Source organism: Cupressus sempervirens, chromosome 3 (genome assembly GCF_028749045.1).
Source record: "Cupressus sempervirens isolate cs-2001-9-10 chromosome 3, ASM2874904v1, whole genome shotgun sequence".
NCBI classification, from domain to species: domain Eukaryota; kingdom Viridiplantae; phylum Streptophyta; class Pinopsida; order Cupressales; family Cupressaceae; genus Cupressus; species Cupressus sempervirens.
The window spans coordinates 696,627,075-696,649,267 of NC_143120.1; positions in this window are offsets into that span (position 1 = coordinate 696,627,075).

Sequence of the window (22,193 nt, forward strand, 5' to 3'; positions counted from 1 at the left end):
TCTCAACATTCAAATTTCAAATTCTCACCTACCAAGCATGAATGCCTGCCGTTCATGGATGCCTGCGGTGACCTGATAGGGTAGATGGGCGTGGGGCTCGAGGACAACATGCAGGCGTTGACGTTAATTTTCAATACTCCCCCTTTGTCCTAAGACCCACAAACAAGGATCACTGCTGATCCAAACTAACTACACCAAGACTCTGTCTTAAGTGCACAAAAGTTAGAATGCCTAATGGCTTGGTAAAAATATTTGCTAGCTACTGCTCTGACTTACAAAAATTTATTTTGATATCCCCATTCTCCACCAACTCTCTAATGAAGTGATATCTGATTTCTATGATTTTGCTTCTCCCATGGAAGACTGGATTCCTGGACAATGCAATTGATGAGATGTCACAATAAATTGTAGTTCCATCCTCCTACCTTTCATTCAAATCTATCAAGATCCTCCTTAGCCAAATTGCTTGACATGATGCTGCATTTGCTACAATGTATTCAACCTCTGCTGTAGATTGAGCAACAATAGGTTGCTTCTTGGATGCCCATGAAATTGCACCCAATCCCATATGAAACATGTATCTGAAAGTGCTCTTCCTATCATCTAAACTTCCAGCCCAATCACTATTAATGTAACCCACCAACTTGAAATCATCATTTGCAGTATATAAAATTCCAAATCTCTTGGTACCTTTCACATACCTTAGGATCCTCTTTCCCGCTTGCCAATGGAAATCTTTTGGTCTTTCCATAAATCTGGAAATCAGACTTACTGCATGCATTAGGTCTGGCCGAGTTTCAGTCAAATACATTAAACTTTCAACCATATTTTTGTAGAATGTTGGATCTACTCTCTTGCTAGAGTCTTTCGTCCTCAACTTCACACCTACTGCTGTTGGTGTGGGGGCTACCTTACTATTCTGCATTTTAAATCTCTCCAAGATCTGCCCTGCATACTTTTGTTGAGAGATGAAGATTCCATCATGCATTTGTTTTACTTCTATGCCTAGAAAGTATTTCAAGAGACCTAGGTCTGTCATTTCAAATTCACTTTTCATGGCCTCTTTAAACTCACCAATTAGAGCCTTGTCATTACCAGTAAAAATTAAATCATCTACATATAAGACAACAATCAATACATTACCATCTGCTGCCCTGATGTAAAGAGTGGGCTCACCATTGCTTTTGCTAAAGCCATTGCTCATCAAATATGAGTCAATCCTACTGTACCATGCCTGTGGAGCTTGCTTGAGCCCATAAAGAGCTCTCTTCAATCTATATACTTTATTCTCTTCACTTGTAACTTTATAACCAAGTGGCTGCTCCACATACACTTCTTCTTTCAATACACGATTAAGGAAGGCGGACTTCACATCCATTTGAAATACCTTCCACTTGTACTGAGCTGCAATTGCTATGACAGCATGCACGATTTCCATTCTTGCAACTAGGGCATAGGTCTCATCATAGTCTCTTCCATACTGCTATTTGTAGCCCTTGACTACTAGCCTTGCCTTATGCCTATCAATCTTGCCTTCAGCATTGCATTTGGTCTTATAGACTCATTTCACTCCAATCACTTGCTTCTTGGGAGGAAATTTAGTTAGCTCCCATGTCTCATTCCTTTCTATAGCATCTATTTCCTCATCCATGGCCTTACACCATTTCTTCTCCTTAATAGCTTCCTCAAAATATACTGGATCAATATGAGAAAATAATGCAAAATTAACACTTTCATCATAATCTTCATACCTTTCATCTTGGTATATCTCCCTAAGACTCTTAGTCTTTCTTGGTAATAGGGAGGAGAGTGTGGGATCAAAAACTTCATTGCTGCTGCATTGTCAAGTAGCTCGGTCTTCACTGGTACTCGGCACTGACACTCGGTCATGCCTAGAGGAGCTCGGAAATGTCTAAATCTGCTTGCCTTTTCTTCTAGTTGCTCCTTCTTCTTGATGTTCATCAGCATCTTCATCACTCATAATTGGCACTTTACTTGAAGTGCATGGTGACTCATCAATTTGTCCATACCAAGACTGATTTTCAAGAAATTCCACATCTCTTGAAAGCATCATCTTGTTGTTCAATGGGTCATAAAATCTGTATGCCTTTGATTCTGGACTGTACCCTATGAAAATGCATTTCACACCTTTGTCATCAAATTTTTTCCTTTTCTCTTTAGGCACATGTGCATATGCAACACATCCAAACACCCTTAGGTGTTCAACTATCCATCTTATTCATGACCAAGCTTCCATTGGAATTCTGTCACAGACTGCCTTTGTAGGACACCTATTAATTAGGTAAACTATTATTGGCACAACCTCTCCCAAAAATTCAGTTGGGAGACCTTTCTCTTTCATCATACTCCTTGCCATCTCAACAATGGTACTGTTCTTTCTTTTAGCCACTCCATTTTGCTGTAGTGTATAGCTGGTTGTGAGCTCTTTCTTAATGTCATGTTTCCTGCAAAAATTTATAAAAGAATTGGAGGTATACTCCCGTCCTCTATCTGATCTTAGGACCTTGATATAATGTCCACATTCTCTTTCAACTTGGCCCTTAAATTCTAGAAATTTATCAAATGCTTTAGATTTATTCTTCAAGAAATACACCCATGTCCTACGACTGAAATCATCAATGAATATCATAAAATAAGTACTCCCCCCAATGGAAGTAATTTGCATAGGACTAACTAGGTCAGTATGTACTAATTCTAATGGATATCTAGCCCTCCTAGAATTTCCAAAATTAAAGGGAAGCCTATGTTGCTTACCCAAAATACAAGCCTCACACTTGTCACAAGAATTTCCTACAGGTGGCAAACCTTCTACCATTCTTTTATTTGACAATAAATTTAAACTAGCATAGCCAAGATGACCATACCTAAGGTGCCATAGCTGTGAGGGGTCTTCAATCACACTCCTTAGAGCTAATTGTGTGGGAGGTGCAGCACTAACTTGAGATGAGAAACATGTCTCAATCTTCAAGGGAAACATTCTGTTCTTTGTCATTTGAACTGCTGCAAGTAAGTTCTTGCTCCCATCCTTTTCTTGAATGATACACATGTCATTCTCCATCAGCACTTTGTATCCATTTTGAATGAGTTGACCAATACTCATCAAATTGTGCTTCATACCAGGGGCGAAATACACATTTTGTATTTTCCTTTTCTCACCTTTCTTAGTGCGAACCATAATAGATGCTTTGCCCACAACTGGTAGGGTTCCATTATTACCCATCTTAATTTCTGATTTGAAACTCTTGTCAATAAATGAAACAAGGTTTCATTACCACTCATGTGGTTGCTACATCCACTGTCGAGGTACCAAACCTCAGGGCTTCCTTCTTCTCAACATTACACATGATGAAGGCAGTATTTTCACTTCCCATATTCACATCAGCCACATTTGCTTGTCTTGACTGATCTTTCTACTTCTTCCAGCATTCATTTGCATAATGCCCATATTTATGATAGTAGTAGCATTCTACATTACTCTTATTTGAGTTTTAGTTTTTCTTACCTCCTCTTGAAGTACTTTGTGAGCTACTTGCTCCATCTACTCTTCTTGAGCTTTCTGCTGCAGCATTTCTTTGTCCTCCATTACCTCAGCCTCTGCCTCTAGAGTTTCTGCCTGAGCCATTTCTTCCTCTCCCCCTTCCTCTTGGATTTGACTGAGCCTTGAATGCTTGGTCTTAGGTAGAAGAAGATGTGGATCTAATGATCCTATACTCATGGGTTTGAAGAGAACCCATCAACTCATCCACTGTCAAAACAGTGAGTTCTTTTGCCTCTTCTATGGTCATGACCAAATGGTCATATTTATGAGGTAAACTCCTCAATATATTCTCCACTATCCTTTGCTCTTGATAGTCTTCTCCATTTGACTTCAGTTGGTTAATCACATTGGAGGTCCTTGAACTGAAGTCTACAACTGATTCATTCTCCTTCATCTGAAGGTTCGCAAATTCCTCCTGATGTTTTGTAGCTTTACTGTACGAACTTTATCAGTCCCCTTGAAGTTCATCTCAAGGATAAACCATGCTTCCTTTGCATAATTTTCTGCTAAAATCTTTGAAAAAATTGTCTCTGTCATTGCTGCTCCAATCAAACTTAATGCCTTAGCATCTTTCCTCCTTGACTCTTTCAAATGAGTCTTCTGTGCATTTGTGAGGGTAGCATATTGAGTTGGATCAATCACATCATTGAATCCATTTACCACAAACTCCCACAAATCATTTGCAACCATTATGGTCTTCATCTTCTTTGGAAATGTATCATAATTCTGTCCATTAAATGATGATGGTTGCTGCCATATCTTTCCTGCATCTCCTGCCATGTCAAATATCCCAAGAAAAACAAATGCCCTGACTCACTTTGGATGTGGGGCCTCAAAGCTCTGATACCATGTGAGAAATAAAAAATTAAACTTTAAACTCAAACTCACAAACCTAACTCGAAAAACTTCGCTTGGCACTTAAAAGTTGCTCGGCACATGAAGGTGTTGAGTGCCAATTTTACTCAGCACTTGATGGTGTCGAGTGGCAGGTTGCTCGGCACTTGAAGAAAAGTGCTCAACACAGGAAGGTGCCGAGTGCTAGAATTACTTGGCACTTGCTTGGCACAAGAAAGTGCCGAGTGAACTTGGCACAAAGAGGAGCTCGACACTTGCACAGGAAATGCTCGACAGCAATGGATGCCGAGTGAGCTTGGCTCCAACTGAGAAAGAAGATGCCGAGTGTTCTGTATCAAACTTAAGAAATATAACTTAGGAAATATTTCAACATGAATGCTTTCACCATTAAAACCAAAAAGCCAAAGCTTTAACCTTTCAACCAAACTTGTCAAATGCAATGAATAGAAGATGAAGAACAATGGATTAAGTATGTTTCTTTCTTTCTATTCAATCTTTCACTAAACTATTACGAAATCTGGGAACATTCGGCTTCAACCAAAAAAATTCTAAAATAACCCTAAACTGATAATACTTCAAACTTTAATAAACTTTAAAACCTGCAACTCTAATGGATGCATACAATGGTGCCTGGAGCAATCACTGCTTCAACATAACAAATCCAAAAAAAAACTTATAGAGTGAACAAGGAACCATGTGCAACTTCAGGCACAAACTTCCTTCCTTCTTCCTTCTCATCCCAGCTCTGCAACTTCACTCTGATCTGCTTGATCTGTTCTCAATGAATGAATGAATGTAGAGACATTCCTTTTGTCATATTCTTCCTTTCTCTCTCAACGTTCAAATTTCAAATTCTCACCTACCAAGCATGAATGCTTGCCATTCATGGATGCCTGCGGTGACCTGACAGGGTAGATGGGTGTGGGGCTCGAGGACAACATGCAAGCGTTGACGTTAATTTCCAACAGACACTGCTTCTCCTCATCCTCTTTGAGCTTAGATAACAATGAATATTCAAATTCAGTTTAAAAGATTCAAGAGACAAATTGGTGAGGGATGAGTCTGAACCTCCTCTTATTTATTTAAAGTTTGAATCTGATGAATTTTCAAAACAACATTTCCAGAGTGAATTTCAAAACAATGCTTCTAGACATGATAGACATGAAATTGGCTAACTTTTTGTAAACAAAACTAGTTATTTCTCCAATTCCTATTCTAGTTGTACACCAAATTCTAGGCATTAATTTGCCACTTTCCATAACCACCCTATCAAACCATTGCTGACCAACGAAATTTAAAAAAGAGAGAGCCATTTCGTAAGGACCATCAATTTTTTTTTAGTTTTTCTGTATTTCGTATTTTTTTACTCACATGGATGTCCACAGTTTATAGTTCAACTCCAGATAATAAAAGTGTCCACAAAATCATTAAGATGAGTTAGATTTTGTGTATGGTCTAGCTTATGCATATGAATGTTTCATTTTTTAAATTACTGTAAATAGAGATTCCACTTGAGTTTTTAATTACATTTGTTAAGTCTAGAGGCTTTCTAGAGTGGCAACAATCTTCAACATGTCAGAAAAATAAAATAGAAATACACTAAGTATAATTATAATTAAAATTGTGAAAATTACAAAGAGGAAATGAAAGTAAAAATAAGGCAGATCAAGAGTCTCGAATCATTTCCTCACACCTCTTATACTCACATAAATATACGATGATGAAAGTTATGGAATTATGAAAATAGACACCTCAAGAAAGATATCTCTTGGCTTATTTTATATATATATATATATATATAATATATATAAGCTAGTCTTTATGTATGACCACAAGTTTATCGCAAGAATTGTAATTTCACAATCAATCAATTGCAGAAATTAACTTTTGTTACTATATTGTATCATATTTTCTTGCATTTGGCTGTGATTGAAACAACAAAGAGACTTGAAATTACATTTTAAGATCCTGATAGTGACCCAAAAAAAAACATGTTGCCAATTTGCTAGAGTATAGATCTTTATTTATGTCTAGTTCATAATTGGCCCACTACTAGTTTTGCGCTAGTCTAAGTGCAAACAGGGTCTTAAACATACTTTACATGCATTTTATTTTTGTTTTTTATGAAATATATTTGTATATTATCTAATATAGTTAATGATTTTCATCCTCAAAATCCAAATACAACATATTGCACATTTTACTTCTTTGTCCATAGGGTTTAGAATTCTTCCAAGTAAACTTTCAAAAAACTAATCAGCCCCATTGTTCAAATATTTAATTGGATATATTATTTAGCAAATTTCAGTAAGAATTCTTTTGAATTTTTTTATGAGTATTTGTCCATTTAAAGATGATTTTGATATGCAATTAGAGAATTATTTGAAATTCTATAAACTTATTTTATAATAGATTTTTCTTAGATTAGAATCAATTATTCCAATTTCTATCGTACTAAACTTCAAGCTGGTTTTGACATTTCCAAGCCTTTGAATGTCTAACTAGATTATATGATTATACAGAGGCTCTTCTTGAAAACCTAAACCTCATGACATAACTTTATCTGCATAGCTTACATCTAAACTAATCTTCACTATCTTTTGTACTAGATAGAGACTCCAACGGCAACAAGATGACCCAGAGTTGTCTTGACTTGTAAATTAGTTTGATAAACATTAAAAAATAGCAATGAATACGATAGCCATTGTTTTAACTTAAAAATATCTTGATAAGCATTAAGCCTTAAAAAAGGCAATGAATATGGACAGAGCATTTGATATGCCTAAAATTTTAACGACCAAAAAATATCAATCACATGCAATATAGAGTAAACTATTAATGACTTTTACATCCAAAGTAAAATTATTACAGATGAGCAGAAATATCTTCATAAAGAAGAGATGAACATAGCATTTCACTACATACAATTATAATCATAACATAGCATTTCAATGCATACAACTGCGGTCATATGTTGCTCTTTCAGAAATGTAATCTCTCAACTCTTTGCTTCAAACCTATCTCCAGGTTCTTCATATTTCCATCTCTAAAATTATTAAAATAGAAATGCCAACATATTCTTTTTCATCCTCCTCCTTACTCAAACGAGCTCTTGATCAGAACTAAACAGAAGTTCTACTCTTCTTCTTTTTATTTTGATGCTTGAGCTTGCTCAAGATTCTCCCAAGCTGCTTAAATGGACGCATGATCAACATACCCTTCTTCTTCTTCTTCTTTTCCCCCTCATTTAATTCTTCATCTTGATTCGTGTTGAGCCCACCTTCATCTTGGCCATTAACAGAACTGCCTCTGATTCAACAAATATATTAACAGAATCTGCCTCCGACTGATTTATGAGGCTGTGGGTGTTGGATGTTGATCATGTTGAAGAGACTTTCTTCACTTGAATAGAATGCATCTTCATCTTCTTCCTCTGTTGACCATTTAATGAGTTGCCCATGAGCAGTCAAAGGAATGCATTCTTCCCCTAAATTCTTCTCCCTAATTACCACAGCCATGTTATATGCTACTATACAAATGCTCAAAATGAATCTCTTTCGTCTCTCTCGCGTTCAAAATGAAATGTTTGCTGTTCACAATATGAAAACTTGTCTTCAATTTATACATCGCATCACATCTAAGAATAACATCTAATTTTGGAAATCCAAAATCACATCTCCATGGAGCTGTATGTCAATCTAGTTTTACTATTAGTTTTTCCAATGTTTTTTCCTCCAATTTATTTTCTACATTGCAAGTGTATGTTAATCTATTAGTTTTTCTAATATTTTTTGTATGTTAATCTATTTTAATATATTTTTTTCCAATACTAATAATTGTCTCTAGACTAAGTACTATTGTAATACATTTTGAATTTTATGGTTCAACTAGTAATTAAATTTTTTAATTTCTATGATTTGTAATTAATACATTGTGCATAGCATAGATGCAAATTTTTTAATTTTGCAATTTTTCAAAAATATTTTTCTAAAATTTGATTGGGTGAATGCTCTAGGCAAATTTGATAATTGTAAAACTAATGCTTTTTAAGAATTTTTTTTATTAAGCAAAATGTATTAATGTTTCTTTTTTTATGTATTTTATATTTTTTAATAATAAAATTTTTCCATTCAATTTAAAATATTAAAAAAAAATATTACTTATATTATATTATCATTTAAGAAATATTATTGTATATTATTATTATAATTTTATTTTTTTAATGTTATAATTTATTTATAATATAATAGTAGCATATGATATATATGTAATAGAACATATAGATCAATAATAATATTTATAAATAAATTTTAAATTTAAATTTAAATTAATATCATTATAGAAAACTATAACTATATACTATTTTTATTAATTAAAATATTTTATATACTATAATAAATTTGTTAAATTAAAACTAGATTTATATTAAAACTAAAGGAAAGTACTAAGCCACTATGTGGCACTTGTTCCTCTTCAATTTATTTTTCATTCTTTAGTTCATTATGCCGAGAGGCATAAGACTACAATGGCATAATACCCCCTATAGGAGGTCATTAAAAGAAACCTCTATGGCATAATACTCCCTATAGGAGGTCATTAAAAGAAACCTTTAGTATTCCACCCAAGCTTCAAGAAAATAGGCCACATTCATCAAAAAAGTCAAAAAAATGGGAAGTTAGTTGCACATAATAAAAGCCAAAAATAATGGAAGTTTGTTGCATATAATAAAGAATCGGGCATGCCACTATATAGTTAATTGCTAATAATGAATCAATCAAATATTATAATTCCTTATGTTTATGTAATGCCTAATTTCTATTTAAGAAAGATTAGGAAGTATGCTGATTTGTGTTTTGATGAATAACATAGTGAATGTAATGGTCTAGGTAGATGGAAATTGAATGGAATGCTCAATGCTCAATCAGACCATCCATGTGAATGTTCATGTAGGGTAGTGGAATGACATGGTAATGGAGACAACGGGAGAGTGGAGATGCCAGGATATTTGCAAGATTTTATAGCAAGTAGGACTCATAGTTTTCATTCAATTTGGTTATTTCATTTGCAAGCCACATTTTATTTTTATGTCGAGAGGCGTAACACTACAATGGCATAATAACCCCTATAGGAGGTCATTAAAAAAAACCATCATAAGAAAAAATGAAACCTTTAGTATTCCACCCAAGCTTCACAAAAATAGGCCATGTTCATCAAAAAAGCTGAAAATAATGAAAGTTAGTTGCATATAATAAAAGCTAAAAATAATTGAAGTTGGTTGCATATAATAAAGAATCAAACATGCCACTATACAGTTAATTACTAATAATGACTCAATCAAATTATATATTGCCTTATGTTCATGTAATGCCTAATTTCTATTTAAGAAAGAATAAGAAGTGCACTGATTTGTGTTCTGATGAATAACATAGTGAATGTAATGGTCCAAGTAGATGGGAATTGAATAGAATGCTCAACACTCAATCAGACAATCCATGTGCATGTTCATGTAGAGTACTAGAATGGTAGGGTAATGGAATGACATGGTGGTGGAGACAACAGGAGAGTGGAGATGCTAGGATGTTTGCAAGATTTTATAGCAAGCAACCTCATAGTTTTCATTCAATTTGGTTATTTCATTTGAAGACCACATTTTATTTGCAGAGTCCCTATAAGTAATTTTATTATTTTTATTGATGCAAGATTTTCATTTCCTTATCTTAATATTTGCACATAATAATAAATTTTAAATTGATTTGCTCTTGTGATATTGCTATCAGGATTTAACTTTGTGATTTTGAGTCAAACTCATTGACCCAAGTTTCATGAATAGTGATTCAACATGAATCCATCTCTCATGAGAATAAATGGAACACTTAGCACTCATTGGATCTAGGTGATGCTCACAGGGATGAAGCACTGGGACTTCCCGGGAGGTCACCCATCAATTGATTAACTCTTATTCTAATTCTTTTCAACATCCATACTTTTATTAACAATTTCCATTTTCTCATATTATATAGGAAATCTAGCCTGCTTATTCGTTGCTCTATATTGCATTATTGTTGCAAATCATGAGTTTGTTCTACCTCCATTTATATATATATTTTTACTATTATGATGATCTTTCTTTTTAATGTCTGAATGGTCATAAGTTGATTGTAGCAATGACAAGAGGTAGATGTAATCTAATTATGTTGCATGATTGCATTTACCATATATTTGAGCTCCTCAATGTCAACCATAGATTCAATCAACCACTTAATCAAGAATTTTATTTTCCTTTGTGCATTTGGAAGACTATATTTTAACATTCATGAAAACTATTTTCGTGTATTTAGATAAATGAAAATCATTTGAGGATTTGATTTGTATATTTATTCATTTTATTTTTAATAAGCTAATGGAATGGTTCTATTCTAGATTAATAGATATCTGATTTTTTCAACTATTTTTTTGAAATCAATGGAAAGATTCTATTTTTCATGTTGCACTAAAAATTAAAAGTATGATAGCTTTGAAAATCTAAATAATTTTATAAAATATACATCATTCTGAATATGTTTCTTTATGATATATTTTTCTACAAAGAAATCAATTTAATATCTTTTTATAAAGCTTTATGATTTTGATAGAACCTTACATAAACCTTTTTTCATCTAAATTGTTTTATTGCAATGTTTAAAGTTTAAGATTACACTACAATTTTACTATACAAATATTTAAACTATTTTTCTTCTTGCTAAAAGAAGATATTATGATCTATTTGATTTCAAATAAGTGGTTGGCAACATCAATCATGATCAACAATCAGGTAAAATTCAATTTTATAGTGATTATTAATATTATTTTTATTCTAAAATCATTTTTGAATATTCTTGAATTATTTTGGCTTTAGAGTATTATTGAAACATTCTTTTGTTTTGGAGAGTTATAAAATAGAATGTGCAACATAAGAATAAATCAAGTTCTTAAATATAGAGATATAAGATTATATTAAATACATGAAACTAATAATGCTAGATGACAATGTTACTATACTACAAATTGTTTAATATGCAAGATGTTTAACATTATTTAATATGAAAGGATTTTAAAAATTAGTGAATGATATAATTAATTTTAAAAATATTAAACCTACATCTTAATAATGATATAATAAACATATCTTTTAAACTTTAACCAAAAGAGATAGTGTTAAATTCTAGGGTTTAATTAGATCAAAAGTGGGATCAAATGTAAGTTATATTGTTATTACGATAATGGTAAATTACAATTAATCACATATTTTCAAGTTAGGGTATAATCAACTTTTGTGCATAATTGTAATATTGATCTCTTTTAAAATATTATTTGATCATTTTTCGTAGGTCATTGGAAATCATATCACTGAAATACAAATGATTGAACCAGTTATGGAAAACCATGAAGAAGATGTAGAAATCGTTGAAATTCTAGATACCACTTTTGAGCATTCAACTACAAACAATAACTCGATTACAAGTTCTCACCTATAAAGTGTCCAATCAAATGACTTCAACGATACAGATCTCCGTAAAATGGGAAGAGAAATTATGAATTTCTATAGAGAACTCATCAAAAAACTTAAAATCGTCATATTACATGCACATGCAGTTGAAGGAGATGATGTCACTTTGATTCAAGAAATAGTTGAATCATTACTTGACATGACTAAAATATATGCTACTTTTGGGGGATTCTATAGGGAGCTATTTTATGATGAGCAATATGAGAAAGGTGACTCCGAGTTAATCAAGGATGAATTCCTCAAATATTTAAATGAAATGTAATAGAATAAAAAGTCTAAGTATGACATGGACCAAATAATTTTGTAGTGTCAAGCACACAATTTTGTATTTACTAAAATAGAAATAAATTTTTTTATTTTGGCCAATATATATATATATATATTATTTTGTATTTATTCCTCTACCCATCTCATATAAATATAAATATTAAAATTAAACAAGCTAGTACATTTATACATTCATGATTAATATACATGGATATATCTTTGCTTGAACATTAATAATATAAGTACACATTTTATAGATGTTTGTGTGTTTTATATTTTTTGAAGTCAATTTTCAAAGTATTTATTTTCAATATCATTAATTAAAATTATTAGAACATTTTTAATTATTCTATATTTTTCTTAGTTTTAAAATTTATCTTTATTGTAATAAAAAAAAAGTATTCTATTTATTGATGTTATATATATATATATATATATATATATATATATATATATATATATATATGTACATATATATATATATGTACATATATATATATATATGTACATATATATATATATGTACATATATATATATATATATATATATATATATATATCTACATATATATATATATCTACATATATATATATATGTACATATATATATATATGTACATATATATATATATGTACATATATATATATGTACATATATATATATATGTACATATATATATATATGTACATATATATATATATGTACACATATATATATATATGTACATATATATATGTACATATATATATATATATACATATATATATGTACATATATATATATATATATGTACATATATATATATGTACATATATGTACATATATATATATATATGTACATATATATATATATATATATATATATATATATATGTATATATATATATATATATATGTACATATATATATATATATATATATATATATATATATATATATATATACATATATATATGTACATATATATATATGTACATATATATATATATGTATATACATATATATATATATATATATATATATGTGTGTGTGTGTACATATATATATGTACATATATATATATATGTATATATATATATATGTATATATATCATTTTTATATATTACCTATGGTTAGACAAAATAAACTCTCATTTGAAAAATAATAGAAATGAGAATATCAATAGGAGTATAGTAGACGTCATATGTAGAGAATGGCAAATGCTCAAAGGGATCAATCTACAAGTCACATGAATGAAGTTGAAGGAGAACAACATGGTAAACATAGATCTGGGGTTACTATTGAATAGTTACAAAGTGAAGCATTAGTAGAGGGTTATGTTAATATAAATATAAGAAACCAAACACCTAAGGACTAGTCTCATCCTTATAAACAAGGCATGGAAAACTTGCAACATGGAAACACAAATAGAAATACAGGTCAATGCACATCTAAGGAGGTACATGCACAACGTGTGATAAGAAAAGAAGATGTTTTTGGGGTACATCATATACATAATGAAGGTCTAGATAATATGGAACAAGTAAAGGTCTAGATAATATGGAACAAGTACAAAATAATTCCCAACTATAGGAAACACAAAAAATTAGACATCAATGCGATATTGAAATGAATGTATGCAATCAAGATTATGAGAGGAATGTAAAAGATGAAGCTTTAAAGTTAGTTGAATATGTTGTAGAAATACCAGAAAGAATAAATTAGAATACAATACAATAAAGTCCTCAATCATGTCAACATGGTTTCCCTAATGCAAATGGATTGCTAGAAACAAATTTCATGAAATTTCAATTGGCATTTCAAAATAAATTGGATAGATTGGCATTAATAGCAATGTGTTACATATGTCGGGAGTGTTATATTGGAATTAATGTCTCCTGCACTCCCAAAGGTCCTGTTTGCACTAGATGTAGATACGAAAAAGATATACATAGATTTTCAATTGAAAATAATATGGATCTAGAACCATAACCAACAGATTTAGCAAATTTAACTCAAGTGGAAGAAATACTTATTGCACATCTAAGCCCAATTTTTCAAGTGACACACGCAACTAGTGGTCAATTAAAATATAGAGGGAAGACAATAAGTTTCCCACAGAATGTTGAAAGTGTGGCAAAAAATTACCACATTTAGTTAATGATCTTCCATTGATTGTAGTACATAGAAAGGATCAACATGGAACAAGCTATAACTTTACAGTGAACAAATCTTATGTATATGTTGGCTTGAGATATAAAATTATGCATGACAAGTTCTATTCTAATGTGATTATTGATGAGAATGTTGTCAACAATATATCACCAAATCTAGATCATAATGCTTTCAATGAGTTAAGAACAATGCACATGGAGTTTGATTTAGACAAAAATGACATAGCTTGTGTGAGCCCTTTAGTGTAGATAGATTTGAGAAATGTAATAGATCACACAAAATCAATGGCATCGAAACCACCAAATGCCCAAAGGGAAATGGAGTTGATTCATGAATGGGTCAAAAATCCCAACATAGTCCCAACAACAATGATGGATTGGCCTAACATTGGCACATCTCCTATTAATGAATATACCACACCAAGATTGATTGACATGACATTCCCCTCATTATTTCCTAATGGTAAATGTGATTAGTTAGAACCATGATTGAAAAGAGTACATCTGCATAAATATGTCAAGCACCTAATATGATATAGAGATAACAGATTTGGAAAGCATCCAAGGTTTCATTACTATATTATGAATATGATTATGAGACACCGAGCACATACCTCAATGTGTTTGCATGAAAATAAGTCTACAAGAAATGCCAATTACAATACAAGAATTGGATGAACATATGGACAAAATGCCAAACTCTCATCTTGTCTAGATAGATTGATGCAATTTAGAACCACTTTAAGGGGAACATGGTCTTATTGGACAAAGTATCAGTCAGAATTAATAGACATGCTTCATCAACTTGGAACACTAGCAATATTTTTTACATTATGTGTAATAGACTTGTACTAGCCAGATTTGTATGCAATGATGCCTGGAACACCATCAAGTGACCCACAAGAAGCACAAATGTGGAGGAAATAAAATATCATTGACTATCCACACATTGTTGCACAGTACATGCATTTATGAAAGACAACTTTCATAATTCAGATACTTGAGAATGGGATGAATGTTGAAGACTATTGGTTTAGATATGAATGACAACATAGAGGATCTGCACATGTCCATAGTTTTATATGGTTAAAAGGAGTGCCAAAAATGGAAAACGTTGATTGAAATAATCAAGATCAATTATATTATGTTGAATCATATCTCCATGATTTGGTTCATGCATGTAACCCTCAACAAGATACACACCTTCGTAATATATATGTATGATTATAAAAAGTTATAAAATTAAACATTCTTTATTGTGGCAACTTTACATAAGAGCATATATGATATTAAATATTTAAATTTATGTTTCAATCATATCAAAATTTCAGTCTACACACATGTTTGAAAAACACTAGACAGTTGATTGAAAGTGATTTTAACACTGACTATGATGAGATTCTAAATACTATACAAAGACACACAACATGTAAAGAAGGTGCATGTTTGTGCAAAAAGAGAGGGAAATTTGTTTGCAAGTAAGCACTTCCTAAAACAATTTATTCATTTGAAATGTTGATATTCTTCTCCTTTAATGTATCATTGCATTTACCTATAAAAACATGTTAATGAAATATAGGTATAATGAACCATGACCATTGAATTTACAAGGATCTAGACTAAAGAAAGATTTAGAAACTAGTGAGAAAATATTTGAGCCATTTAGAAATGACAATAGAGTTAACTAATATAACCATTACATACTTCAACTCTAGAGAGAAAATATTGATTGGCAACCTATTATGTCTAAGCATGCAGTGATTAAGTATATTTTTGAGTATGCAGCTAAAGCTGAAAGAAGTTTAGAGACATACCATCAGATTTTATTTTGACTAGAAAATGTAGAAAATCCTAATGATTTAGCATCCAAGGCTTATAGATGAATTCTTATTGAAACATTGATAGAAAGGGATATTGGGGCACAAGAAATAAGTCATATGCTACTAGAGCTTCCACTGGTATAGAGTAGTAGAGTAGTTGTCAACTTAAATGTTTCAAAAGAAGTACTCAAACATGTAGACCTAAATGTTGATGAAGAAAGTGAGGAACATACCATATCTTTCATTGATGCTTACAAAAATAGGCCACACTATATAGAAGCTTTGTGCTTTATTGATGTTGCAAAATCATGGATATATAATAAGAAAAAGAGAGGTGAAGATAAATGGAGTCCAAGAAAAAAATCAGCTATTGTAAGAGTATTTCCTAGATTTTCTTCGATTCTTGCACGAAACTTAGAAAAATGGATTGATTTTTGCTTCTCAGAATTATTGCTTTATAAACCTTTTCATGACATTTAGACAAATATTAGTAACAATGACAAATCTATAGTTGAAACCTGGGATAACTTCAAATATAATTCATGGCAACTTGAAAGAAAAGAAGATTCAAATAATACTCAAAATAAGTTTGATTCATAATCTGAAGATAATGATAATGCCCAAGGTACTGTTATAGAGAATGTATGGGATATTTTATCTAGACTTCATTATGCTCAAAGTATGCAAGTTGCAGAGATAGATATGTTAGGGATAAGAGATATTGATCGACAAACAAATTGGTCTCAAGAATTTCAAAGTGAATAATACACAAATGAATCCATAAATTTCATAAGATTGATGAGAGATGCAAGTTGTCTTATCCATGATGAGATACCACAATGTGTGGACTATGAAAAATGACAAACAAAATAAAGTAGTTAACATTATAATGTCACACTATCATACATGTCAAGATGCATCACCCTTACATATGATAATTCAATGGACAACAAGAATATGGAAGTCCTATTTTATTGGTGCAATCAGCCAAGAATTACAAAATGCATCTTTTCCACAATGCTCTCCTCTCCTTCTACTTGCACAATAGGTGTTGCAATATTCAACATTGGAGCATCAACAATTTATTCCAAGTTGAGAATACCTATAAAAGAATTTACAAAGGTACAAGGAGCAAGACTCATGCATTTCCAAGAGGAATTATCTCATATAAAATACATATTGATAGTTTAAATGAGATTCCTTGGAGAAAGGTTAATCCAAAATATAGACTCTCGTCTTCGACAAGCATTTCCAAAAAATAGTCATAAAACTTTTGGAGGCATGTTTAGTATTTAAAGTTATTAGAGTAAGAGATCTACATTGTAATTTACTTTGTTCCTTACTTTAGAATACAATTTTGTAATTATTTATTTGATATGCATATTTTAATATTTTTCTAGGGATATCTATGAGATTGGTTGGAGATCTGGCACAATTACCTCCAGTTAGTGATAGACCTATATATGAAAGTAGAGGGGGTCATGAAAAGCTACTATGGCAATAATTCAAAACTGTAGTTACTTTAAATCATATTTTCAGATAGGATGGACAAAGTAATGATCAAGAAAGATTTTGTGTTCTTCTATCAAATATAAGGGATGCAAACCCCACACTAGAGGACTAGATGCTACTTATGTCAAGATGTAATGCACATATGAGTAGTACAAAAAATGAGGAGTTTAGAAATAGTGTTCATTTATTTTCAACAAATGATAATGTGTACAATCATAATAAGAAAATGCTACTATCATTATCAAACCCTATTGCATGAATCATTGCTATTAAAATAATACATGCTTCTATGGATGGAGATGGAAGTGATGAGTTGGACATTGAACTATTACTTAGCAAAGATGCAAGGGTAATGCTAACTTCAAACCTATGGATTGAAGTTGGTCTTGTCAATGGAGCATTAGGATATGTTCAAAGTACTATATATCATCCTGGAAGTGCACCACCACTACTACCATCATATGTACTTGTTGATTTTGATAGTTACTATGGAATTCCTTTCGATGATCATCATCCTCAGAGAGTTCCAATTCCTACAATTGATAGAGGCAATACAAAATAGATTCCATTGAGATTGGCCTGGGCTTTAACAATATACAAGTCACAAGGGCTAATAGTACAAAAAGCTACTATTGATATAGGTCCCATTGAAAGAAGTTGTCTCACATTTGTTGTAGTATCACGCATCAAATATTTGCAAGGAATGAGGATTATGCCACCCTTCACATATAATAGATATGAAAAAATGAAGGCAAGAAAACATGTTGCTAGAAGAAAAGAAGAACAAAGTAGATTGGGAACCTTTGAAGTTATTTGATACATTGTGCATTTTGTCAACACATTTTTGTTGTTTGTTTGATACATAATAGACATTATCAATAAATTTTGGTGGTTTGTACTTCTCAAAATAATAAATAATATTATTATAATTTGTCTCTTGATCAAAATGCTTGGTAATAAAATATAATGTTCATTTATTTATATTACATAAGTTTGGTAATTCAAATATATTATTTTGTACTCAAGTTAGTTATTTGAACGGTTAAAATTGTCTTTTCATGTTTTTATTGTTTATACACTTTAGGTTTATTAAACCTAAGGTTTTTCATATGAGAAAATGTTTATTACTTTAAAAAATAAATTAATATGATATTGTATCTATATATTTTGTTAAAAAAAAATTGATAGATTTAGGAATAACTATTTTGGAAACTAACAAGTTGAAATTCATCTATGTGACATCATATCCTTATAATTTTATATTTAGTTTTCTATTTCAAATTATTTTTTTTAGAATTCACCTTGGAAAAAAAAATCTCTTATTCTAAGTATTTTTAATATTTCTTGCACACAATGCAGTACTAAACATTGTTTATTTTAACTCTTACATTATTGCAAATTATGGATATAATTTTGAAATACTGATATTTTATATTTTATTTTTTTTGCAGTAAAGAATTAAAACAATGGATGCTTTAGAAAACAAATCAGAAATCATTTTTGGAAGCCCAAATGGCTCCATAAACTCTAATTTTTTTATTTAATTCTTCACATGATGTGTATAGTATACTCTCATAAAATTGTATTTGAAAGATTTGTAGGCTATACTTTCATAAGTCTATATGCATGACTTTCTAATATGTTTGGTATAAAAATATTGGTTTATATGGAAGTTACAAATATGCGGTAACACAAATAAATCAAATATTAAATTTATTTGTAATAAATCTTAATTCTATGCATAATCCTAACTATCATGTATAAATCCTAAAACTAACCATTATTTTTTTGTATATAACTTTATATAATATGTATCATTAACAAAATTCTAAAATGGATAATATTAAATGTTATCTTTAAATGGATGTGGAAAATGTAGATGAAATATTATTTACAATGTATATACAAAAAATAAACAAAAATCTAAATGTCTCTCAAAGCCAAGTCCTAATTATATCCATAATTCTAAACATAATATAAATCTTAAGATTGTCCATTCTCTGAAGTCTAACATTAACACTAATCATAATCTTCAGTATTTGACCTATAATAACTATAATTGTATCATAAACATATTAATAATATTCTCCATCCTAACTCTTCAATCGCCTTAATCATAATTCTAACCTTAATCCCTAGGCTAAACACAATCATAACTATAAAAATAAATTATGACCCTAACCATAAATCCAACCCTAACAATAAACCTTAACATAAATCTAACCCTAACAATAAACCTTAACATTATATTGTAATTGTAAACGTATCATGATCAAAACTATATTTCTAACTTGAGTACATTTTTATAATCATAAAATAAGTCCACGCCCTAACCTTACACTAAGCATATTTCTACTTGTAAACACATTAACACTAAATCTTGTCCCTAATTATTATAATAATAAATATATAGTAAGAGTAATCCTAATACTAAATCTAACCATGATATAAATTATAAAGTTATATTTTAAATAATACTAAACCTAACCATGATATAAATTATAAGTTACACTTTAAAGATAATCAAATTAATTATTCAATGTGTTATGCACGCCACGACGAGATGTTGAATATTTTCATTACTTACTTTTAATATTAGCTAGTTTTCTACATGCAAGTGTATGTTAATCTATTTTTTTAATATTAGTTCATGAATGTTTTTTTAACTCTAGTTTATTTTCTAATTGCAAGTGTATATCAATCTATTTTTAGTATTAATTATGTATTTGTTTTCTCTTTTTAAATTATTGTGTAACTTTTTTCATTTAATTGTACACTAATTTTAGTTAAACGGTTTGTATTTATAAAAAAAAATTACATCTAAATAGATATTATTGTAAAATTTAATGTTGTTTTAAAAAAATATTCTATTTTTAAATAATTATTTTTTAGAGAGCTCTATGCATAGGGAGTTAGATTTCTGATTGGGATGAATCGGTTGGAGTAGGTCATCGATACATAGAGATCTACTGGTGGGATTGTAGCAGACAATATTTTCTTCCGCCGCAAGCCACTAGTGCTGGTTAAGCCCGGCCGTTGAAAAGGAGCCAGTAGAAGCACTGGCAGATATCTCTATTATTAAGTCAGTTAAAAACTACAAACAAACCTTCTTTTAAGTTTAATAAACAAACACATAAACCACGGCTAACAACAACTAAAGTGTCCGTTAGTCAACACGTCTTTTGGTATGGAAGTTCAAGCGTTCGCCGTCAAAAAGTGCAAAGGAAAATTGTACGACAATTTTTAATACAACTTTGTTTCACGCCGATAAAAAAAATATTTTTGCAGACAGGCGCATTTCTTTGCATGGTGGTCGCGTAGAATCCATTGAAAAGCAAAAAACTTTATCTCCTGAGAAAAACGCCAATTTCTTCGTGGACAGTTTATCAGACGTTAGACGTTGAATTCCCTATCGGCTCATACCACACATTTCTTTTTTAACTCGTCATTAGCTTGATATAGATATGACGAAGCAAATCAATACGCCAAAAGACGTGTTAGTGAAATGATACTGAAATTTAATAACCGAAATTGTTTTTGCACGCAATATGTATAGTCAACTATTTATCGCTTTTGCATCCAAAATAAAACAATTACAGATGAGCATAAAGATTTCCATATCTGCCGAAAACCAAAATAAATACAATGTGGAGATATACATAGCATTTCAGTGCATAAAATTGCAATCACATGTTCCTTTACAATTAGAACCCTTGATCGATAGCCATTTCCTCTTTTACAATTGTAATCTCCAGATTCTTCATATGTACTTATAAATCTATAAAAATATAAAAATAGAATTGCCAACATGTTCTTTATTGGGTATTTGCCGTCCTCCTGGCTCCAGCAAGTTGTTGATGAGAACTAGACAAAAGTTCTGTTGTTCTGAAATATATTCGTCTTCTTTTTATTTTGTTGCTTGAGCTTCCTGAAGGCTCTGTCAAAACTCCTGCCATGCTTCTTAACCTGCGGCTTCACCGACGTTATACTCTTTTTTCTCATTTTCTTGCATTTCCCCTCTTTTTCTTCCTCATCATTGTTGAGCCCAACATCTGCCAACTCTTTGCTGTTTGCAGCAGCACATGAATAGATGTTAACTGATTTATCTGGCTGTGGTTGTTCACATTCATTTCCATCTTTTGGTGGAAGCAGATTGATCTTCATCATGGAGGGACTTTCTTCATCTTTATCTTCATTTTGTGTTGGAGAAGGAGGTGGCTTGAGGCCCTTTATAATCAATCTCATTGGCCTACCATCATAAATGATCTCTCTAATTATCACATCATGAGCATCCATTGATGCTTCTATACAGATGCTCAAAATTATTCTCTCTCCTTCCTTCCGCCGTAAAAATGAAATGTTTGCCGTGCAAAATATAAATGTTTGTCTTCAATTTATACATCACTCCTAAGAATAACATCTAAATTTAGGAAAACATATGTTCAGTTTATTTCTATTGTCTACATGCAACTATATATC